Source organism: Syngnathoides biaculeatus, chromosome 23 (genome assembly GCF_019802595.1).
Source record: "Syngnathoides biaculeatus isolate LvHL_M chromosome 23, ASM1980259v1, whole genome shotgun sequence".
Taxonomy (NCBI): Eukaryota; Metazoa; Chordata; class Actinopteri; order Syngnathiformes; family Syngnathidae; genus Syngnathoides; species Syngnathoides biaculeatus.
The window spans coordinates 15,553,233-15,574,297 of NC_084662.1; the positions used below are offsets into that span (position 1 = coordinate 15,553,233).

Genomic DNA, 21,065 nt, shown 5'->3' on the forward strand with positions numbered 1-21,065 from the left:
TCCACTCCGATTGAGATTGACCGTCATATTTCGCTTCCATTTTCTAATGATTCCTCCAAACTGGACCTTTTTTCACCAGCCGTGTGGAGTTGTACAATTTTGTCTCTGGTGTCTTTGGACAACTCTTTGGTCTCGGCCACGTTACAAGTTTCAGTCTTACTGATTGTATGGAGGGGACAGGTGTCTTTATGCAGCTAACGACCTTACACGGGTGCATCTGAGTCAGGATCATACATGGAGTGGAGGTGGACTAACAGGTCTTTGAGGGTCAGAATTCTAGCTGATAAGACAGGTGTTCAAATACTTATTTGCAGCTGTATCACACAAATAAATGTTAAAAAATCATACATTCTGATTTCTGGATTTTTCTTTTTCGATTATCTCTCTCACAGTGGACATGCACCTACGATGAAAATGTCAGACCCCTCCGTGATTTCTCAGTGGGATAACTTGCAATACAGCAGGGTGTTCAAATACTTATTTTCTTCACTGTAAATGTCACAAGTACTTGCTCTGACAGTAAAAAAAAAACTGACTACATTCCACAAGGCTTGCTACTGAGTCCACAGATTTTTAATGTTTTTTTTTCCGGTACTTCCTCGCAGGTCTTTCTGAGGTTCTGGTTTCTACTCTGGTCATTGAGAGTATCCGGTTGGCTGTTGACTCAGGATTGTGGCTCCTCCTGACTTGAGTACAAATCTGAGTTACATTACAGTCTTGGACCTGAATTTTCCCATTTTCCACTAGATGACAGAAAGTACTTAGCTCACCTGTGTATCCACGTGACATTTTGTCATTTTTTTAAAATAATGTAAGACCTTACAAATACCTTGGTTCAATAAATTGCCTAACACCGCTTTAGACTGTGTACCAATTAAAATAAAAAAATACTGTAAACATGCAAAAATAACACGGCAAAGGAAAACTGTTTAATCCTATCCATAGGTGGTGCTAGCGCACTTTTAGGATTCCAAGCACACTTTATTTAAAAAAAATAAAATAAATAAAAAAAAAATCCCCTCCACCGTGTGTTTAATGAGACGTGAGCAGATGTTTCTTTTTCATTAACATCCGCGTATATCAGGCCAATTATGACTGAAGATGTGAGAACATGTCGCGAGCGGATGGAGATGTCATCTCATCAGAAGAAGAAGGAATCATTCCTGCTCACATCTGTAGTTAAGCGCACGGATAAAATATGATTTGACAACAGTTTTAAGAGCTTTGTGGGACTGCCGTTTATAAAGTGAAGTGCTGAGTCAGGAGGGAAATCAAGGGCAGGTGGCGTTTAATTAGACGTGCGTTATGCATTATGTTACAGTAAACACTAAGTTTGTATTTTCATTTTTCTTTTTTTTCCACCCCCAAGGCAATTGCAAAGTGTTTCATTACGTTGTGTCAGCAGTGGAGTAGAACACACTCAAACTACTTCAAGGATAAGTCCCTATATTTATTTATTTTTTTTTTTTTGGGGGGGGGGGGGCATTTTTAAAAAGGCCGTAATATCGGGAGAACTTCTTCTAAGGGGTGGGATTCACGAGGACTCAACAACTGGAGAACTGAACCCTTCATTTGAGCATTTATTCGATATCCTCGACAGCGATCTTGAGTACTAGTACAGTGGTGTCTTGACTTACAAGTTGAATCCACTCTACGACGACGCTTGTATCTCAAAACAGCTTTCCCTATTGAAATGCATGACATCATTCATTAGTTTCAGCCCCCCCCACCATAAAACACAAAGAAAAGCATTTGTTACATTTCATAAAAACAGAGTAACGACATATTTAAATCGAATGTGAACAATTTAACACTTTACGCATCATAATTCATTGTGGCGATCTCCTGGCGTGCAAAACCTGTCCACTAGGGGGTAGTATATTACAAGCATAGCACAAAATGACGGTCACAACTGCTGAGTAAGCTGCAGTAATTTTTTTTTTTTTGCCAAAGATAAAAATAGTAAAAATAAGCCAATACATATATAAAAAGTGCTTTTTTTTTACACACTCAAAAGGACTTTACTATCCATTCACTCCGCAGTCGCTCTGCGGTTGTTACATGTGTCGACACAGCTGCCCTGGGGAGGAAGTCTGACGGGAGCACAGCAGTCACAGACCATAACGAAAACATCCAACTGGATTAGTTCTGGGGCAACGTGGGTCAAGAGGCTTGCCCAAGGGCACCGCGGCGACATCCCCTTGAAAAGGAAGAAAAAAAACAGCCACCCTGTGGTTTCCAACCATACTTTTCTACTCTGCGCCATGCTGCCCATGAAATATATCCATATCTAATGCAATATAACCATGATATTATAATTTTGTGAACTATTATTTTATCTCGATAAAAGAAACAGTTTCAAGTCGAAGAGTGACTTTGACGTGAATAATATCTGTGTCATTGGTGCGGAGGAGGACCCAAATCCAGGACTCCGAGGCAAAGGCATAATGTCCAGTGGGTTTTTATTTCAAAAGCCCGCACCGGGTGACCCGGTACAAACTCAATGAACTGGCAAATGCCCGTGACAAAAACTCCAACATAAACACATGGTCAATTAACGGGCCAAATGTGCAACAGTTGTGACGAGTGCCAGAGGTGGCACCGCCTAGAGTTGCGACCAGGTCACGTCCCTCCTGGCAGTGCTCCAGCCCCGCTCATGACAATCTGCCTTTGTGGCACTAACTATAAAACAACAAAAGAAAGGGCTTAAAGCTTAAAGCTAAAATAAAAAAAAAAAAAAAACTGAGCAATGCAAACGCAACAAATGGCTGGAGTTTACGCCAGTGTCTGTTTTTGTCTTTTTTTTAAATGGCGTTAGTCATTCACGATCGTGGCACACAGATTTTGTTGAAGTGTGAGACTCCTACACTTGTCCGATTTCCATTGCTTTGGCATTTCTCTCCCTCATTATTAATAACATAACATTTCTCTCCATCATAATCAACAAGACAAGCCGAGACTCACCCGCTAATCTTTATCTTCTACTCAAAAGCTGTGCTGATCTCAAAACCAAAGCGATGCAACGCTGCCATCTACAGGGATCTCTGCGTGATTACAGCAGTTTAAGGCTCATGTGACATCCCTACAAACATTTTAAAATGGATCTTGTAATGAAAAATACATACAAAATTATTCACTTCAATGTCTGTACGAAAAAAAAAAAAGCGGTGAGCGTGTCATCCATGCACAAAGTTGCAGAAGTCTCATTCGACATCCAAGTGGTAGCCATATTGCCTGCAACGTCATCATCGTCGCCACTGAAAACGTGTAGTGGTATCTGCTTCTTTTCGAAGAAGGGAACGTCTCACAATCGAGGGAAATGACCGGGGCAATATTACCCCATCGTTTCGAGCCATATTTAGATGATATGAGGATCACTTCTAACTAACAACAGACTCCCCGACAGTATGTATGACATTATGTCGCGTACTCAGCCGTGAGCGACGACAAAGCTGTAAAGTGGCCCAGCTTGGCGCCGCTATGAGCCACCCTGGTGCCTAAGCCGTGGTCGGCGGACACGGCAATCCATTTTTCACGACGAAGCAGGTCTTTTGTAAAAGTGTGAAGAGTAAATCCATCCCCCCGAGTGTTCGAGCAATATCCAGCAACACAACCAGCCGGCATTGAGGCTAACACGAAGAAACAGACCTAAATTCCCACAGGTAAAACTAGTATAAACACACGAGACCGGCTGAGTTGCGTTACTGCTGATAACCTCACTTCCTGCTTCTTCTCCAAAACAAAACCATATATGTCAAAATCATTTTTCTGTGGTGAAAAAACAGATGGGTCCATTAAAAACATACTAAAAATCATGCATTTCGTGTCAGCGGACCTGAATTTCGAGACCCTCTTCCACACCCACCCATTGAATTACACACTTGACAAATGTGTGCTATACGTCAGTTGGACTCCAGTTTATGAATATAAGTGTCTACGTCAGTGCATGAGTTAAATGCGCCCGACACGGCGTAGCCTACTTTTTGAAATGAGGTGTCCAAAAAAAAAAAAAAAAAAAAGAAAAAGAAAGATGGCGAAAGCATCTCAGGGAGAATGAAAGAGTCACGGGAGGAGAGTGAAGTGTGTTTGCTTTCTATTCTGGAGAGGCTCTCGTAATCCTGCATCGGCTCACGTTGGGCCTCGGCCAACATGGACGCCGTCGCCGCTGCGCTTGCGTGCGTGCATGCATGCGCGTTTTTCTGAGTCCCCGTTTATTCAGCGGCAAGCTGCGCGTGACTTTCAGAGGTGACGGGGATGATGAAGTGAGATGACAGAAGCGAAAATGAAGGGATCAACGCTGACCGCCATCCATCCATCAGAATCGCCTAATTCAGATAATGAGACGCATTAAGCTTCTTGATTGGCTCACTCGACTGTCAGATATTTTTATGCCCTCAGGCTGCAAAAAAAAATAAATAAATGGGGGAATTAATGAGAATATGATAAAAACACATAAATCTGTGTTCATATCATGCTAAAACAGCAACGGGTATCTTATGACAATGAAAATATATAAAAAATTGTGACGGTCAATAAATCTAGTCATAAATATGCATACATGCATTTTTAATCAACTGACTTTGAAATCTTTTTCCACATGTGACACATTTCTGCTTGTTGCTAGGCAGAGTTCATAGGTCGAAATCAGAACTGCCCCACTGGCCAATAGAAAAAAAAGAACGAGGCAGTCGCACGCCATGCTAATCAAATGACGAACCAACGTTAGCTTAGTGCAACTCTCAAGAACGGCATAGATGGATGGATGGATAGCTAGAGGGGCAGAAAGCAAGATAAAAAGATAGCTCGATGAAAGGTAATGGACAGAGTGTGCCCAGTGAACGCTGGCGAGGGTCAAAGTTGAGTGTCCCCCGCTAGCTGCGTCATCCCAGCTGCATTGAAGCACTCAAGATGTTGTGGATAAAAGCAGCGCATTAAACCCCCCAAACAAGTGCCATCCAGCTATATGCGGAGCGTTAAAAGCTGCCGCTAGCTTACTCGCTCGCGTCCTCTCCTGTCCGCTCTCGCACGTCCACTCATGACAACGTGGACAATGCAGGAAATGCGCGCGTGTGTGTGTGTTTACTCTCTTCATTTAGATGGTAAAAGCTTTCTAAGCTGCCGTGAAGGCCTAACAACAGTACTTTGTGTGCCACTGCAGCTTTTAGGACTTGGCTGTATTTACACTCCACCAAAAGCCACAGGCATCGACAAAACATTTGGATTTTAATGGTCATACATTTTCGTTCCATATAGCCGAAAGAAACTTACTATGGGTTGTTTTCGGTGACGTCACATTTTTTGCTGAACTATTGCGCGCCGCCATTTAACCTCCCTACATTACGTGTAACTAGTGTGGAAGTCTATGGAATACTCTCGGTTACTGTTTGTGTTTTTGCGTTTCACGAGCGTCTCGGGAGTGAAGTACACAGGAGAGGACTTGCTAACGACCAGAAAGCCTTCTTCTGCCTTTTTTTTCCCGACAACTCTCGCCATTTCACTGAAGGGTTTTTCCAGAGTTTCTAGTCGGCGTGAACTTCAAAGCCTCACGGTCTGAGATACAAGTCCGACTTCGAAAGCGGTGAACTCGTCGAACGCTTCCGACTGCGGACGATTGCCCGACGCTGCTATCACGCTGCCCGGTCTCAACCTCCAACGTGCTGATGTGTCGCCGAGCTAAGCTAACTAGCTTAATCGATACTCTTTTCAGAAGGCCAACATTACAGTTAAGATGTTTTTTTTCACTTGAAAGATTTGAGAATTTTGTGAAATACTGGATTTGTTTATTCTTTTGTCTTCCTGCCATTTTCTTCAAATTGTAAACAAACATTTCGCTTTGCTTGTGGTGAACTAATATACAGGTTTTTACGTTTTTGAAAAACAAAATTGGAATAAATGGAGTTTGCCTCGATATTAAAAAAATAATATTCCGCTGCCTTTCATTTTCGGTGTTAGCGTGTTAGCGTGTTAGCTCCTCCTTCATGATTTCTGTCACATAGAGTACAAGATCAAGATACTGCGCAGTCCTGAGTCCCACGAGTATATGATGTGTGTATGCCAGGTAGCCCAATAGTAAATCTGGGCTTGATGTGCTGTCGGTCACGTCTTCAATAAATGCAGTTAGAAACATAACATCATCCACCTTGCCAATGTATGAGTAACGGAGCTCGGGGATCGAAAATGGCCGCCGTTCGAGGCAGCACAACGAGTGACGTCACGTGAAAACAACCCATATGGCGCGATGGGAGAATAACGAAGTGAGGACTTAAAATGAGGCAACTACGACATCTATAGGCCTGGGGTAGAATAACAGACTAAAATTGTGATGCAGCAAACCCCAATTTATCGCAAGTGGCATTATATTTAATTTCCGCTCATTATTTTCCACCTTTACCACCTTAAGTGTTAGCATCTAATTAGTCGCACTCTCTTCGGATAAGCGTGCCGACTTGTGTTTGATAATTATACGTTTTTCGTCTTCACTTGATTACGTGTCGCTTTTCCCACTCAGCAAACTATTCAGTTATTTTTTTATGGTGCTTGTTTCTATCAATATAGTCTGAAGGACGAAAAAAAGTCAGTCATAACTCGTCGTTGCTCGAGATATGAACGATAAATTGAGTCGGGGGGGGGGGGTGGATTACCCCCCAAAAGTTGACATTTAATGATTATAGAGTTGTGATACCACGAGAATAAAAAGAATGAAGTCGGAATCCTATGAGAAAAGAGTTGTCATTATTTTGAGAACCTCTTGACTTGTGCTGTTGTGATATTCATAGAAAATGAGGTAAAAGTAATAAATATAAAGTAAGAATTTACAAAATAAAATGAATGATAATTAAGTCTAGATTTTACAAGAATAGCGTAGTGAGAAGAGACTTTATGAGTAAAAAAAATTATAATTATTCAAGAAAAAAAAGTCACAGCATCGTGAGAAAAAATGCGTAGTTGTCAAAAAATCAAGTTCAAATAAAGATTTCATGAGAATAGTTTTAAAATTAAGAGGATTAAAGTCATAGCAGTGTGAGAATCAAAGAATACATTTTAAATTTAGAAATCCATGATTTACGAGAATTAAAAAAAATTAAATTCTCATATGAAAAATTTAATTTTGTAAAAAAAACCCAATGTGATAAAAGCATGATTACATTGAGAAAAATATGAAAATTAAGAGCTACATTTGCAATATTGATCAACCAGCTTCTTTTTCTGATCTCATTTCTGTAATAAGACATTTATAAGAATGTACAGTAGACGTCATTGATTTACAAATGTTTCTAAAAAGCTTTAACAGAGTTCATTGATAAGCGTGAGGGGGAAAAATCATTTGTAAACACATCGAGACTCGGGGCTGACTTCACATGTGCTTGCAAATTATTCCATTTATGTGCAGCATAAATAAATAAATTGCTGCGTCACCACGTTCGGGCTCGACTGTGTGACCTGAGTCTGCAGATCTCAGAGCTCCTTCTGGGTTTCTGATCCATAAGCATTTCTTTAACATATTCAGGACCGAAGCCAGTCAATGATTTAAAGAACAGAAGCAGAACTTTAAAGTCTATTCGATGGGTGACTCGGAGCCAGTGGAGAGACTTAAGAATTCGACTCATACGTTCTGATCTTTTTTTTCTGGTCAGAACTCGAATTGCAGGGTTCTGAATAAGCTGCAGCTGTTTAATACCCTTTTGGGGGAGTCCAGTCAGAAGACCATTACAATAGACAAGTCTACTGGAGATAAAAGCCTGCATGAGCTACTCGCGGTCTGCTTGAAAAATGCAAGCCTTGATTGATTTCATGACTGCTGAAAGTCAGATGAGAATCAATATTCATAAAGTGTTCTTGTGTAATCCTGCTTCCTAACAGAGGAACGTACATTTTTTTCTGTTAATTGACGAGCTCTGCAACCATTATTCATTGTTCAACATGGATACGTGATGCCCAAATTTGCGTTGAGTCCCATATGCCCAGTCCCGATGGGAAAGGCAATCTGTAGTTAATATTCTCCCCCCTATGTCAGTGTCGTGCACTTTTGCAAATTTGCCAATTACTCAATTTTTGAAAAAGTTTGCATTATGTCGCGGGATGAATAATCACTGCGGGCGCTGGGAATTAACCTTTTAATGCGCATGTGTCTTGCCTCATAAACACACGCACACAACCACACACACACCCACACCGTGTGGATGCGGAAAAGTCAGCTCATTGTGGATAGTGCCGGAGTATATAAATCCAACATCGGAATAATAATAAGTGTGTCATTGTAATTCAGATGGATCGAGTGGAAATGAGATTTTCTTTTTTTTTGGGGGGGGGGGGGGAAGCTGTCATTTTTGCATATTGTGCAACATTCTCATTCCTGCTTGAAAGGCAAAATAAATTGACGGTTTTAAGTCTCACCTTGCATTTTCATTACTCTTTACACATCACATCAGCGACCCCATGGAAAATCATACAAAAAAGGCAAAACAGTGACTTGCATTTATCTTGGGAAATATGTATGCCATACTCGCAACAGTATTTTAACAAAATACCCTGTATTTTATTAAATGACACGTTAAAGTTTCATTTTTCTCATCGTCACTGCCAAAAAAGACGCCAAGTTTGTTTACTTCAAGCTGTTCGTTATTCCCATTTGAACCCTACAGTAAAACTGATACATAAAAGTAAAAGAGAACCAAACATTGTATATTTAAACACCAAGTTTGCTAACCTAAACCATACAATTTATCAAACGTCTGCTAGCTTCAAGCTAACATGTAATGTAAAATGCCGTAAAAGAGCTAATGGAAATTAGCAAAGATGTGAGCAATGATAATTGCAGATTGAAAATTAAAAACTCCTACTTTAAATGCTCACAGAGGAGTAACACATACAAAAAGATCAAAAATTACTCACAGGCATAAATCGTCGCTGTTATTTTGATACCTCCAAATTTGGTCAATTTCGTATTTTTTCACAATACGATACTACTAGTCTGTCCCCATATTGCGTGTTATTATTAGCCAATAGTGAACACATTTATTGAAGTGTTGACTATAACTTGAAAACTATTTATTCCTTTGAACGCTCAAGTGCCGGAGAAGTGTCGTAAAACTACGACTCCGCCTTCACTCTGCGGGAGGTATGCGGCATTATGTCCCCTCAAGATTGAAAGTCAGGATGTTGTTTTTTTAAAACGAGTGAAAATATTTAAGTTAGCTACATTTGAGGGAACCCATTTCGTTAAAAATTGATCGCTGTAATACTTTGGTGTAGAAGTTATTTAAAAAAAAAATAAAAAATGGCACCTTACAAATCCGGGCAGGAATTATGAACTGTGAAACGGTGGCGGGACATTACATTTTAAAATATGTTGTCATGAAAAAGTGAAGATTTAACATCATTTCAGCTTTTCAAAAGCTTTTCACGTCCCAATTTAATGTACATTGTATATAGGCTTACACTGTGTGGACAAAAGTAGTGATTAGTTTTAAGAGCGCAACTAACTGCTGTGATTTCCTGGAAGGTGTCCAGCAAAGTAATCAAGCGTGTGCGCTATTGGCCTCCGCGCATCTTTTGTCATTTATGGCTGACTGAGTGTCAGCGGAGGCGGTCGGGCATCGCTGAATGGGCAAAATATTCAATTACTTCCATACTTTTATCTCTTACAGCACAAATGCAAAGATACAGACGAGCAGATCGGCGGAAAGCTCCACGCGCCTCTCGCCAGCTCATAAGCATTTAGATGGCCTCCATTTTCAATCTACAATTATAACTTTTTCTTTAACTTCCTCTTGAGAGAAATAACGACTTTATTATCATTAATGCGCAGCTTTTTTTCCCGGCCAGTAAATGACTCTTTTTTTTTTTTTTGTGCAAATAGAGTATTTCCAAAGTTGTTGTAAATCCCGACTTTATTCTCTTTAAACTTAAATGGATATATTTAAATGAAAGAAAATAAAAATGTTCTTGTATATTTAAAACTTCATTCTTAGACTTTCTCAAAGTTCAACAACATTCTCATGAGATCAAAATTTTTTTTTGTAATAGTGCTTTTTTTTGCATATTTCTTGTGCACTTTAGTTTGCATAGATACTATAAAACATTTTTTTCTGATGATTTTTTTTATTGTAATGAATTTTGTTCTCGTAAAATTCCAATGTTGTGTGTACATTTCAGAACTTTTCCCTCGTAATTCTTTTTATTTTTTTCTCAAACTTATACGTGAAGTAATTTCTTTTTCTTATAAACATCCGACTTTTAAGATCATATTTATTCATTCCAAGTTCCAACCTCTCTCACATATATAAACTTTGTTTCTCATAAAAATGGCAACTTTTTTTCCCCCCATAAATTACAACTACTGACTCATAAACGTACATTTCCCCCCAGCAATATCATAAATGTCTTGTAAATTTGATACACCACAGAGAAGGGTGTTGTTAACAAACCCGCCAACCTTGAATGCTTAAAACAATCCCACACTGTACAAATTAAGGCTTTAAAACCGTTTAACATCAAGCCATTGTCTCTCCTCTCAAACGCTGTGGGCGTGTCCGTTCAATGCGCTGAAACCACGCCCTCCTCAACTGTCAATCAAATGCCACTTGTAGGACTTATAGAAAAATGGATGCTACTTCATGAAGCATTTTTCTAATGCCTACATATGTTAGAGCCGTGAAAATATACCCACTTAGCGGTAGCTGGAATATATCACACCACGCAGTCCACACGCTGGCTGTCAAGTCTGGATTCTATTTATTTTTTATTCCCATTTCTTTAAAAATGTAGAGTTACTATTTGCCCAATTCAGTGTGGCGCAACTAGCAATCATACAAGTGCAGCCTGGAGCTATACCATAGTAGAGAAAAATGTCACTGCTATTAAATACTTCAAGCCTAAGCGCCAATTCTGCCGGTGTCACGCCTGATCGTTTACTTACATATCTGTCAACCAAACGTCACAAGAAAAAGAAAAAAAAATGAACGGACAACGCTGAGATGCCTCACTCTTAAGGCGGGGGGCAAATTAGTCTCACGTGAGCCCAAACGAGAGTGACATTAATTATTTCTGCGGCAATTTTGCGGCGCCACGTGAACTGACATTATGAGAGATACTCTAATAAAGAAATGCTGTTTGCTGGCATCGTAATTGCCGGGGCGCTTAATGTTATTGCGGCCATTTGCTTTGGAGTGACACGATGACTGTGCTGCTGTGAGCGAGCCGCCTGCTTTCAGGAGAATTTAGAGGGCATTTGATAGAAAAAGGTCATGCGGTGGAGACAGTAGACTTCGTTCCAGGCTGACTCTAAGTGGGGAAACTTCTTGTGTAAAGTTGATCGTAAAAGCTGTGACAAATCTGTGGGCCGGCCCTCATCACACAGCCGGTCAAGCTTTGACCTTGCGGAGCCGAGTTATTAAGAGTTTTGCGTTTGATGACTCATCGAACTTGGCTGCCGGGCTCTGCCCACAACCTACGATGAAAATGAAAGGTTTCATAATTTAGTGTCACGTCTGTCAAGTATATGCGATTTAAATTTGGTTGGGGAAAAAAAAAAAACCTTGAGGAAAACTTGGCGTTTGAAAGACACCTTGAAATGACTGACTGAGCCTAAAAGCAGTCACTGACATTTGAAAAATGTGCAGGTGTGGTCGGTCATGCCCGCAGATATAAAGTTGCGGATGTGTGTTCTGCTTGTAATCATGAGTGTATCCCTTTAAGAGTGGAGGGGGGCGGTGTCAGGTAAACTAGGAAGTAGAAGTAGGCTGAGCAGAGACCGTGTGCTTCCGTGGTCCATTGCGCTGGATCGGTTTTCATGTGCGTGGAGAGTGTGCGACAAATGCATCTTAGAGGGAACATTGGTCAAGGCTACACAAAATAAGCGAGATTTTTCAATATCTATGTATTTCTACCCGTACCAAATTTTACACGCGTGATTTTTCGTGCTCAACGATGCAGATTTGCGAGTGCGATGGCGTGCGGACGCGTACCTACCTACCAAATCAAAGTGACTGTAAAAGGTTTGGTCCAGACCAAAATGGTGTCATAGACAAGTCAAATGAGGGTCATAATACCAAGTAAGATAGGCTTCAGGGGCTGAATTAATTTTATTCAAGGACCGCCTGGAAATGTCCAACATGACCCAAATAATTTCATTTTACACCTACTCCCCCCAAAAAAAGCCCGAGACTTTTTGCGGGACTACTTGTTTCATGCCTAAAAAGAGTACCACAGATGCATTATTTGCCTTGAGTGCCTAAGTGAAAAGTACAGCGAAGGTCAGAAGGAGCTCCATCGTGTCTGTGTGGATCTAGCCTATGACAGAGTACTAAGAGAGGATCTGTGGTACTGCATATGGAAGTCTGGTGTGGCAGAGAAATATGTTAGACTAGTACAGGACATGTATGAGGGAAGCAGAACAGTTGTGAGGTGTGCTGTAGGTGTGACAGAAGAATTAAAGGTGGAGGTGGGACTGCGTCAGGGATCAGCTCTGAGCCCCTTCCTGTTTGCAGTGGTAATGGATAGGCTGACAGATGAGGTTAGACTGGAATCCCCTTGGACCATGATGTTCGCAGATGATATTGTCATATGCAGTGAAAGCAGGGAGCACGCAGAGGAACAATTGGAAAGATGGAGACATGCACTGGAAAGGAGAGGAATGAAGATTAGCCGAAGTAAAACAGAATATATGTGCGTGAATGAGAAAAGTGGAGGGGGAAGAGTGAGGCTACAGGGAGAAGAGATAGCGAGGGTGGACGACTTCAAATACTTGGGGTCAACAATACAGAGCAATGGAGAGTGTGGTCAGGAAGTGAAGAAACGGGTCCAAGCAGGTTGGAACAGCTGGCGAAAGGTGTCTGGTGTTCTATGTGACAGAAGAGTCTCCACTAGGATGAAGGGCAAAGTTTATAAAACAGTGGTGAGGCCGGCCATGATGTACGGATTAGAGACGGTAGAAATGAAGATGTTGGGGTTCTCGCTCGGAGTGACCAGGTTGGATAGGATTAAAAATTAGCTCATTAGAGGGACAGCCAAAGTTGGATGTTTTGGAGACAAGGAGAGAGAGAGCAGACTTCGATGGTTTGGACGTGTCCAGAGGCGAGAGAGTGAGTATATTGGTAGAAGGGTGCTGAGGATGGAGCTGCCAGGCAAAAGAGCGAGAGGAAGACCAAAGAAAAGGTTGATGGATGTTGTGAGGGAAGACAAGAGTACTGTGAAGTGTGTAGAGAGAAGATGCACGAGATGGGCTTGGATGGAAAAAGATGACAAGCTTTGGCAACCCCTAACGGGACAAGAAGATGAAGACTTGAACTAGACCTTACCCAATTTTAGGTTGCTCAAAAGAAACTGGCCCTGAGGGCTGGATTTTCTTTAAAAGACTCCCGAAAATACACAATGACCCCAAAAATGGTAGCTTTTAACCAAAATCTCAACTTCCTGCCTCTATTCAGGCACGGCTTTGTGAGCCTTCTTTTGCAAACACGTCCAGTCACGGCAGACGTGGCTATTTTTCATGTTACGAAATGAAAACGGCCGAGTCCCCGGAGGGTTGAGCAAGAGAAAGCCCACAGAAATGTCAATTTATTTGGCGCACGGAAAAACCATGACGGCTTTTGCCCCCGTGTGCTCTGCGGCTGACAATGGCGTCGGGGAAAAAAAAAAAAAAAGCCTCACTTGCCTATTATTTGCCTCCTTTCATCTTCAGCCTCTCTTTGGCTTCAATTTTCATCTCCTATGCACCCCCCGCTGCTCCACTTACCACCTGGATGTAGACAGACGAAGACGTGGACAGTATCGTGTTCTCAGTATCTGTCGGCCCTCAAATGTTCTTTGAAAGGCTGCTTACGACGTAGCTATATCATTAGTTTCCTTATGCTGCGCCTTTGATATGACACAGGCCACAATAGCTCTCTCTCTCTCTCTGGTTGTCTGGATAACAAAATGAAGACAAACGATGGCGGCGAAAAGGTGTAAAGGCTGCAGTCCAAAAAGTTGAAATTGTTGTACATCATATACAATGAGGTCCAGTGGTGGGAAGCAGAATTTCCACAAGTATTTCTTTTTTTCGGATCAGTTTTCAGTGCCTACTTTTGAATGGAGATGACAGTACTTTGGATTTTTTAAAGGAGCGGCAAGGTGAACAACTGGTAAGCACTTCTGCCTCACAGTTCCGAAGAACTGGGTTCAAATCCGGCCTCCCTTATGTGGAGTTTGCACCTTCTTCCTGTGCTTGCGTGGGTTAGATTAGTTGTGTAACCCAGAGTCACCCCCGACCCAAGTGAGGATAAGCGGTTCAGAAACTTGCTTACTTACTAAACACAGCCTCATAACTTTTTTCACTTGCCACAGAGGAAAACATGAGATAAAAAAGGTGAGCCAAGACTGCAGTTTTAAAAATCAAAAGCAGGATTTGAATGTTCAGTGATGCCTCGGTTCTCGACCAAAAAACATTCCAGAAAACGGTTAGAAAAATGATTTGTTCGAAAAACACATGGATGGAAAAAGAAATAATGTTTTCCAAGCCTGAAAAAAGTTGGCTTTTTAAAATAGCTTTTCCTGATTTTAAACTCCATAGTAGAAATGCATATATAGTTTAAATACATTATATAATAAAATAATTTAAGAAATATATTTATTTTTTGCATAAAATGTATGCTTTAGTAGTAGAGTATGCTAGGCTAGGAGTGCATTGCCGTATCTGTAGCGACTCGGGCCCCAGTCTTGTAAACTTTTTTTTATAAACAAAAGTGCAGAATAACTTTAAAAAAGCAACTTGCCTTCTTTGGAGCCATGATTGGGGGTTAATACGGTAGAAGAAAAACACCAGTCACCACTGGAACACGTCTGTGTACAGAGGCTGCGTTATACAGAATAACTAAAGTGCGCTGGTTGCGCTGCGAGCGATATGTCATTTCCGTTTTTTTTTTTTTTCGGGGGGTATCCGAATTGACAATAACAAAACGTGTCGTGGGTGGGTCAACTGGTTGCGCCGCGCGCATGATGTCATTTCCAGGTTTATTTGGCGGCGTGGGAATTCACAATAAAGCCATTGTGGGTCACCTGGTCTGGCCGCGCGCAGTACCGGGGGCGTACAAGTACCGATTTCGTTCAAAACAAAAAAAATCTCAACATTTTCGTTCGAAAACCGATTTGTTCGAAAACGGGGACGTTCGAGAACCGAGGCTTTAGTGTACATAGTTCTGAAAGTGACACAGAACGTTGTCCAGGTACAACAAAATTAGCAGCACTAGCATTACTAAGCTAGCATTAGCATTACAGTACTGTATAAACGAGCCGACATTAGCCACGGCTGCTACATTCGAAGCATGACTTGATATAATGCTAAATGCTATCAGTTTAAAGGTTTTTTTTTTGAGAATTTACAATCAATGGCCAAAAAAAAAAAAAAGAATTGGTACACTCTCCCGAGTCAAACTCTATGAAATGTGATGTAAAACGATATATATTCAATCAAAAAATGACCTACCTGACTGAAGAACAAGGAAATAAAGACTAACCTTTTTACGACCCCTTCGGAAACATTTCGGCGGAACTTTAGCTCCGCTAAATGCAGATTTTACTTTTTTTTTTTGATATGCTTGCGTGAGGTCTGTCACAGATAAACAACTTTTTAAGATTCGAGGAATCCTCACGTGTACCAGAGTGTGAGTACTTTTGCCACCTCTCGATTGCGCTCTGGTCCTTATTTCGGCGGCATCTTAGTCGCAGCCAGGTTTGTTTTGTCCTCCTCGTCCCCGGAGGGCCTCAAAGGTGTCACACTCAGATAAGTGCACGCGCGTTGTTGCCTCCATTCGCCAACCTTCTCCAAATTCATATCTACCCCAACACGCGTCACTTTAATTATGATGAATGCTAGCACGGAGACGTCTTTGATCGCTTCTTCACACGTGGCTACACCACAGATGTACTATATCGAGAAGCATGTTTTTGCATGCTGATTCCAGCGTACTAATTAACGGCGTGGTTAGGGTGGCGGGCTGACGACCAAAAATGCTTTTGTCTATTCAATATAATCGTAGAGAGGAGGGACATCTCTCATTAAGCTGTACGAAGGGTTTAAAAGTAGAAGTAGAACCGCGACAGTAAATCGAAACTACGGTAAAAGTAAACTGATGTGCGGTGAGGTTAACAGCTAGTGAGGCGCTGATTTTAGAGTCTGATTTGCAAATTTATGATCTAAACATTTTCCCACAAGGAGCGATCGGTTACATTCCTGTAGATTTCCTCTGTTTGAGCTTCAAAAGCTATTTATGTTTCTGGATCGCTTCTAATCTGAGTCAAAATTTTGAGTCTTTTTAACGACGAAAATGATCTTTACACAGAAACTGTTGCAGCCAACGCACTTGAGTATGTGCTGGAATCACACTGTGTCCCCCCCCCCAAAAAAAAAAAAAAAAAAAAAAAGATATATAGGATGAGATATACGATGTCCAGAACTTTTGATCTCATTTGTCACTTAACTGTCTGCCTCACCTTAAACTTTATCTTCAGGTTCCTCTGTTGTAGAACAGTAATTTTACCAAGAGATTGTTGTAGTGCGATGTGTTATTTGCAGTCGTAGGCGAGACTGCTGTTACATTTCCATACATCAATTCAGCAATAGAAAAGATGTCATCATGGACTTTCTTGGAATAGAAAGGAATAGGAATTAATATTGACATTTTATGTAGGCCTAATCATAGTTTGTTTCTTCTTTCAAAATACTCTTCCCGGCCCACCCTCCCCCAGCAGCAAAATAACAGTCCTGGAATGCGAACTCAAAGAATAAAGCTACAGATAAAGTACGTGTGCAGTACGGCGTGCAGATTTTCCAACTTGCACTCAGTTACGTTTCCGTTGACTTCTTTGTGACGTTCAGATGAGTTGACAAGACCGGTTTGACTTCCTCATTTGCTGAGCACACATGCAGAGTACTCGCATGTAAGTACATCTAACAAAATATGCCCAAAGGGATTGCACTTCGGGTGGGGGGGGGGGGGGGGGTGGATGGGTGGGTTCCTTCAGAGCCATGCATGCTAATGACATTGCTCACACTTATTTTTCTTCTATGTTCCCATTCAGTATTGATACGAGCCAGCAACAGCCAGCCTGCAGGAGATCGCTTTGCTCCCGCCGTCAACGTTTTGGCTTCAGCGCATCAACTTGTCACCTGCAGTGTGACACCCCCCCCCCCTTTTCCGCACACATAATTGACGTACGTGCGCGTTTATATATGCACACATAATTAATACAGGACAGTGCAACTCGTGATTACCGTGATGGAGGGGGAAAAAAATGTCTCTGCAATTCACATAATTGGACGGTTTGCATTGCAAAGATGGAGTGCATTTAATGGTACTGTAAGTGCTAATACGCAGAGCATATATTATGTATCATATTTGGTATTTGAAGTTGGTGTTAAAATGCATTTCCAGAATTGTAAGTGCTCACCGAGTCAAGCAAAACAGTTAATACTTATCCAGCCGTTTTCTGAGCTGCTTATCCTCACAAGTGAATGTCAATTCCATTCATCAGTTCCTGGAAAATAGTTACAATGTGTATTTTAATGATGAAAACTAGCACTCCATCATATTGTACTTCATAAAAACAGTTATGACATAATTAAATGGAATGAAACTATTTTTGTCACATTGCATCAATCGAATGCTGCTCTTGGTGTGGCTGAATTGGCCACCTGGAGGCAGTATAAGACAGATGGACAGACTCCCGTGACCCTTGTGAGGATAAGCGGCTGGGAAAATGGATGGAGAGATAATGCTCCCTGAAGCGTTTTTATGAATCCCACTTGTGTTCTGGGGCAGTCTTTGCAACATACAATCATATTGAAGAGGAGCATGTCTGTACTCTTCTCTGAGCTCATCAGTACAGTGCTAATTTTCACTATTCTATGTGGAGGGTATGACTGTGAATTGCCTAGTTATTATACATGTACATACATACTACAAATACATTCAAATACTTGCTGAACCAACTGTGCTCAATCTGTTCTAAGATTGATAAAACACTACAATATTCATGCAAAGTATTATCATTAAGATAGCATTGCCTGTCTTTGGGAAGTTAAACTGTTTTAAATACACAATATGTAATTCTGTTTTTTGTTTAATATGGGAATAAACAACAGTGGGGTGTGGATTTTTTTTGATGAATTGCTCATTATTTATATAATTTATATATAAATTTAAATAAAATATAAACTATTTATACTAATTGTGTTGCGTTGCATTCACTGCCACCATGCTGCAATTGTATCTCCAGTCAGGTCAAAGCAAAAAAAAAAAAAAAAAAAAGAAAATTGGTGGAATGACAGCTCTGATCTGCAAAAACGTGTGTTGTCATACCTCAAGGGACCGCCGTACTGGTTTTGGGCCAAATAGGTTCACTGATCCCTCAAGTTGTGCTTCTGTACAAAAAAAAAATAATAATAAAAAAATAAAAAAAAACACAGGCCCAAGTGTTGTAACAGTGGCAGAAATGCATTTTATAAATATTATTACTATATACAACTGTAAATAAATATAGCCATCAGTCAATATCAACATCTACGTCTACTGTAAATACATATGACATTTTATTTTTTCTTTTGATTCAGTCTGATGGCTTTGGAGGATTCTATAAATCTATGAAAAATGCAGTATTTAAATTCATTTCCTCTCCTTCCTGAAAATAAAAACAAACAATAAATCAGACAAATGATGAATGCGCAGCAAGTGTGGTGCAATTTTCTCCCCGCATGCACTTTGTTTGCCTAATTAATTTTCCACAGCCAGGTGCAATCATATCACGGAGAGCCACTTTACTGTGCTACTTTTCCTCGTACTTTATAATGGCTAAACTGGCTGCCTGTTCGTTCTGCTCCAGTTCGTCGCTGTCAATACAAATGAACGAACACATTGATCAATCATTTTCGCCGGCTTTGGTGCCGCCTGTAATTAGTTTTTATTTTCGGCGTCGGGGTTTAGGAGGCAAGCGGCGCTCCGCTTCTATGAGCAAATCACTGTGATTCCTCCCGTTTGATTCCGCGCGAGTACATGCTAATCGCTTGTGTCGCGATCGCGGCAGGTTCTCATCCATTTCAAAAGAGAACAAAGGGGTCAGCGCTGCTTAATTCTGCAAAGTGACATGAAAAACGTGTCGGGGTGTTTCGTTTGGAGCTTCTTGGATTCAAAACACAAGCAAGAAAAAAAAAAAAAAAAAAAACGTGCACGAAACTTTTCAGGACTTTAAAAACAAACTGATGTGACGATACCAGACCAAATTCCCACACTCCCTAAACGTCACAGCACAAACAAATGATGAGCCTCTTTCAACTTTGACTTAATGGGAATGCAGTGCAACCCGTACGGAGGGAGCTAGTCGGTTTCCCAGCGGAAATAACAGGTAATAAAATACAGTAGTACGCTTCGGTGTCAAACTGTCGCCTTTAAAGAAAAAGGAAATATAGTGAACTCCCACAATATTGTGGCAAAAAAAGGAGCGAGTTGTAATGCTCTCAGTGCACGTAGGTTTTACTCTACTGTAATTCCCGGCCTACAGAGCACACCTGGTTACAAGCCTCACCGAGTACATTTGTAAAGGAAATACCATTTGGTAAATACATACGCTGCAGCTGTGTAAAAGCCGCAAGTGCCCACATTGAAACCAGCATTGAAACAAGATATTTACAAAGAAACACGGTACACAGAAAGAGTCTAACGCTAGCGCCGTGCTAGCCGCGCTAAAGCTAGCACTAACAGTAACAGGGCCAGTTAAAATAAAACTCACCGGTAAATATCATTGTAACACGCCAGTAACACAGCAGCAACACGCTAGCACAGCGCTAACGCTAGCACAGTGCTAACGATAGCGCAGTGCTAACAGGGCCGGTAAAAGTTACTTCCTCGGTACGTCCCTCTTAAAGATTTTCTATAGAAATCTATAGAATTTGTAGAGAACAACTGGTCCTATAGAACTTTGGTTGTGATTTTCTATAGAAATTGTACAGAACATTAGAATTTCTATAGAAATTAAAAACAAACTGATGTGACGATACCAGACCAAATTCCCACGCTCCCTAAACGTCACAGCACCTATAGAAATTCTATAGGACTTGGGTCCTAAAGTTCTATAGTTCTTTAGAAATTCTTTAGAAATGTTCTATAGAATTTTTTTTTAGCAGGGATATATTCCACCGGTCTCATTCTTACCTGTTCCGCTGGAGTGCCCCCTTACGGCCGTTGGAAAAAATGCACAAATTAGCCGCATCACCGCATAAACCGCAGGGTTGAAAGCAGGTGAAAAAGTCGAGGCTTGTAGGCCGGAAATTACGGTCATTGTTTTGGTTTGTTTACATTACTTTTAGTAATACATTAGTCCTTTAAGATACACGTTTACATCTGCCGCCATGCTTGTGACAGCTCCTCCCAGATGATAAAGAATATATGACTGTAAGCATTGTTATAGTGTCTGTCTACATGTGTTAATGCACCATTTGTGTTAAAATATCCGTTGATTAAAGGGCTATAACATTGAAAGAAAAAAATGTTTAGATGGCTTTTATCCAAAACTAAATAAAAAAAAAAATCTCACAAGTCAGTTCACTCGGATCTCAAGGCACTACAGTGAACTGATTTTCGAGGTTGGTCAATGAAATAAGTAAAGTCTTACCATAGCACTACTGTACCTTAAAAAATGTACTGAAATACAGTGATAGAGGTATTTATACTTAGTTACTTTCCACCGCTCGGGCTTCATTACACTGCAGTGTGTCCCAGTAAACTTTTGACAGTGAACTAATGAACCTCCACTCTGACAATGGAAGCAGATAAATGGACCCACAGACACAATGGCATCATATCAGTGACACGTGGCTTTCATCTCCACACACAAAGGGATTTGCAGTCTTATCACTAAATTAAAAAAAAAAAAAAAAAAAAAAAAAAAAAGAGTGCCCGACTGTAAGTGTTAAAATGGCTGCCTGGAAGGGACCATTTAAAAATGCAAGCACAAAGTGACTTCTGTTGTCGTTTTATTTCAGTTTACTTTGTGTTCTTTGCAGTGACGTACAGTGCTGCAGGGGTCCGGCAAAC

General features: G+C 40.8%; 1 long non-coding RNA gene across 2 annotated transcripts; it reads right to left on the reverse strand.

Moving 5' to 3' along the window:
- Positions 1-925: 925 nt before the first annotated feature.
- On the reverse strand, positions 926-20,782 carry LOC133496595 (uncharacterized). Of its 2 annotated transcripts, XR_009793819.1 has the most exons (4): positions 20,660-20,782; positions 18,339-18,400; positions 17,428-17,514; positions 926-1,685 (listed from the first exon to the last, which is right to left on the reverse strand). It is a non-coding gene; the product is annotated as an uncharacterized LOC133496595 (long non-coding RNA). The 2 variants fall into 2 exon arrangements; XR_009793820.1 differs by lacking the exons at positions 926-1,685; positions 17,428-17,514 and adding an exon at positions 1,697-3,044.
- Positions 20,783-21,065: the final 283 nt, after the last annotated feature.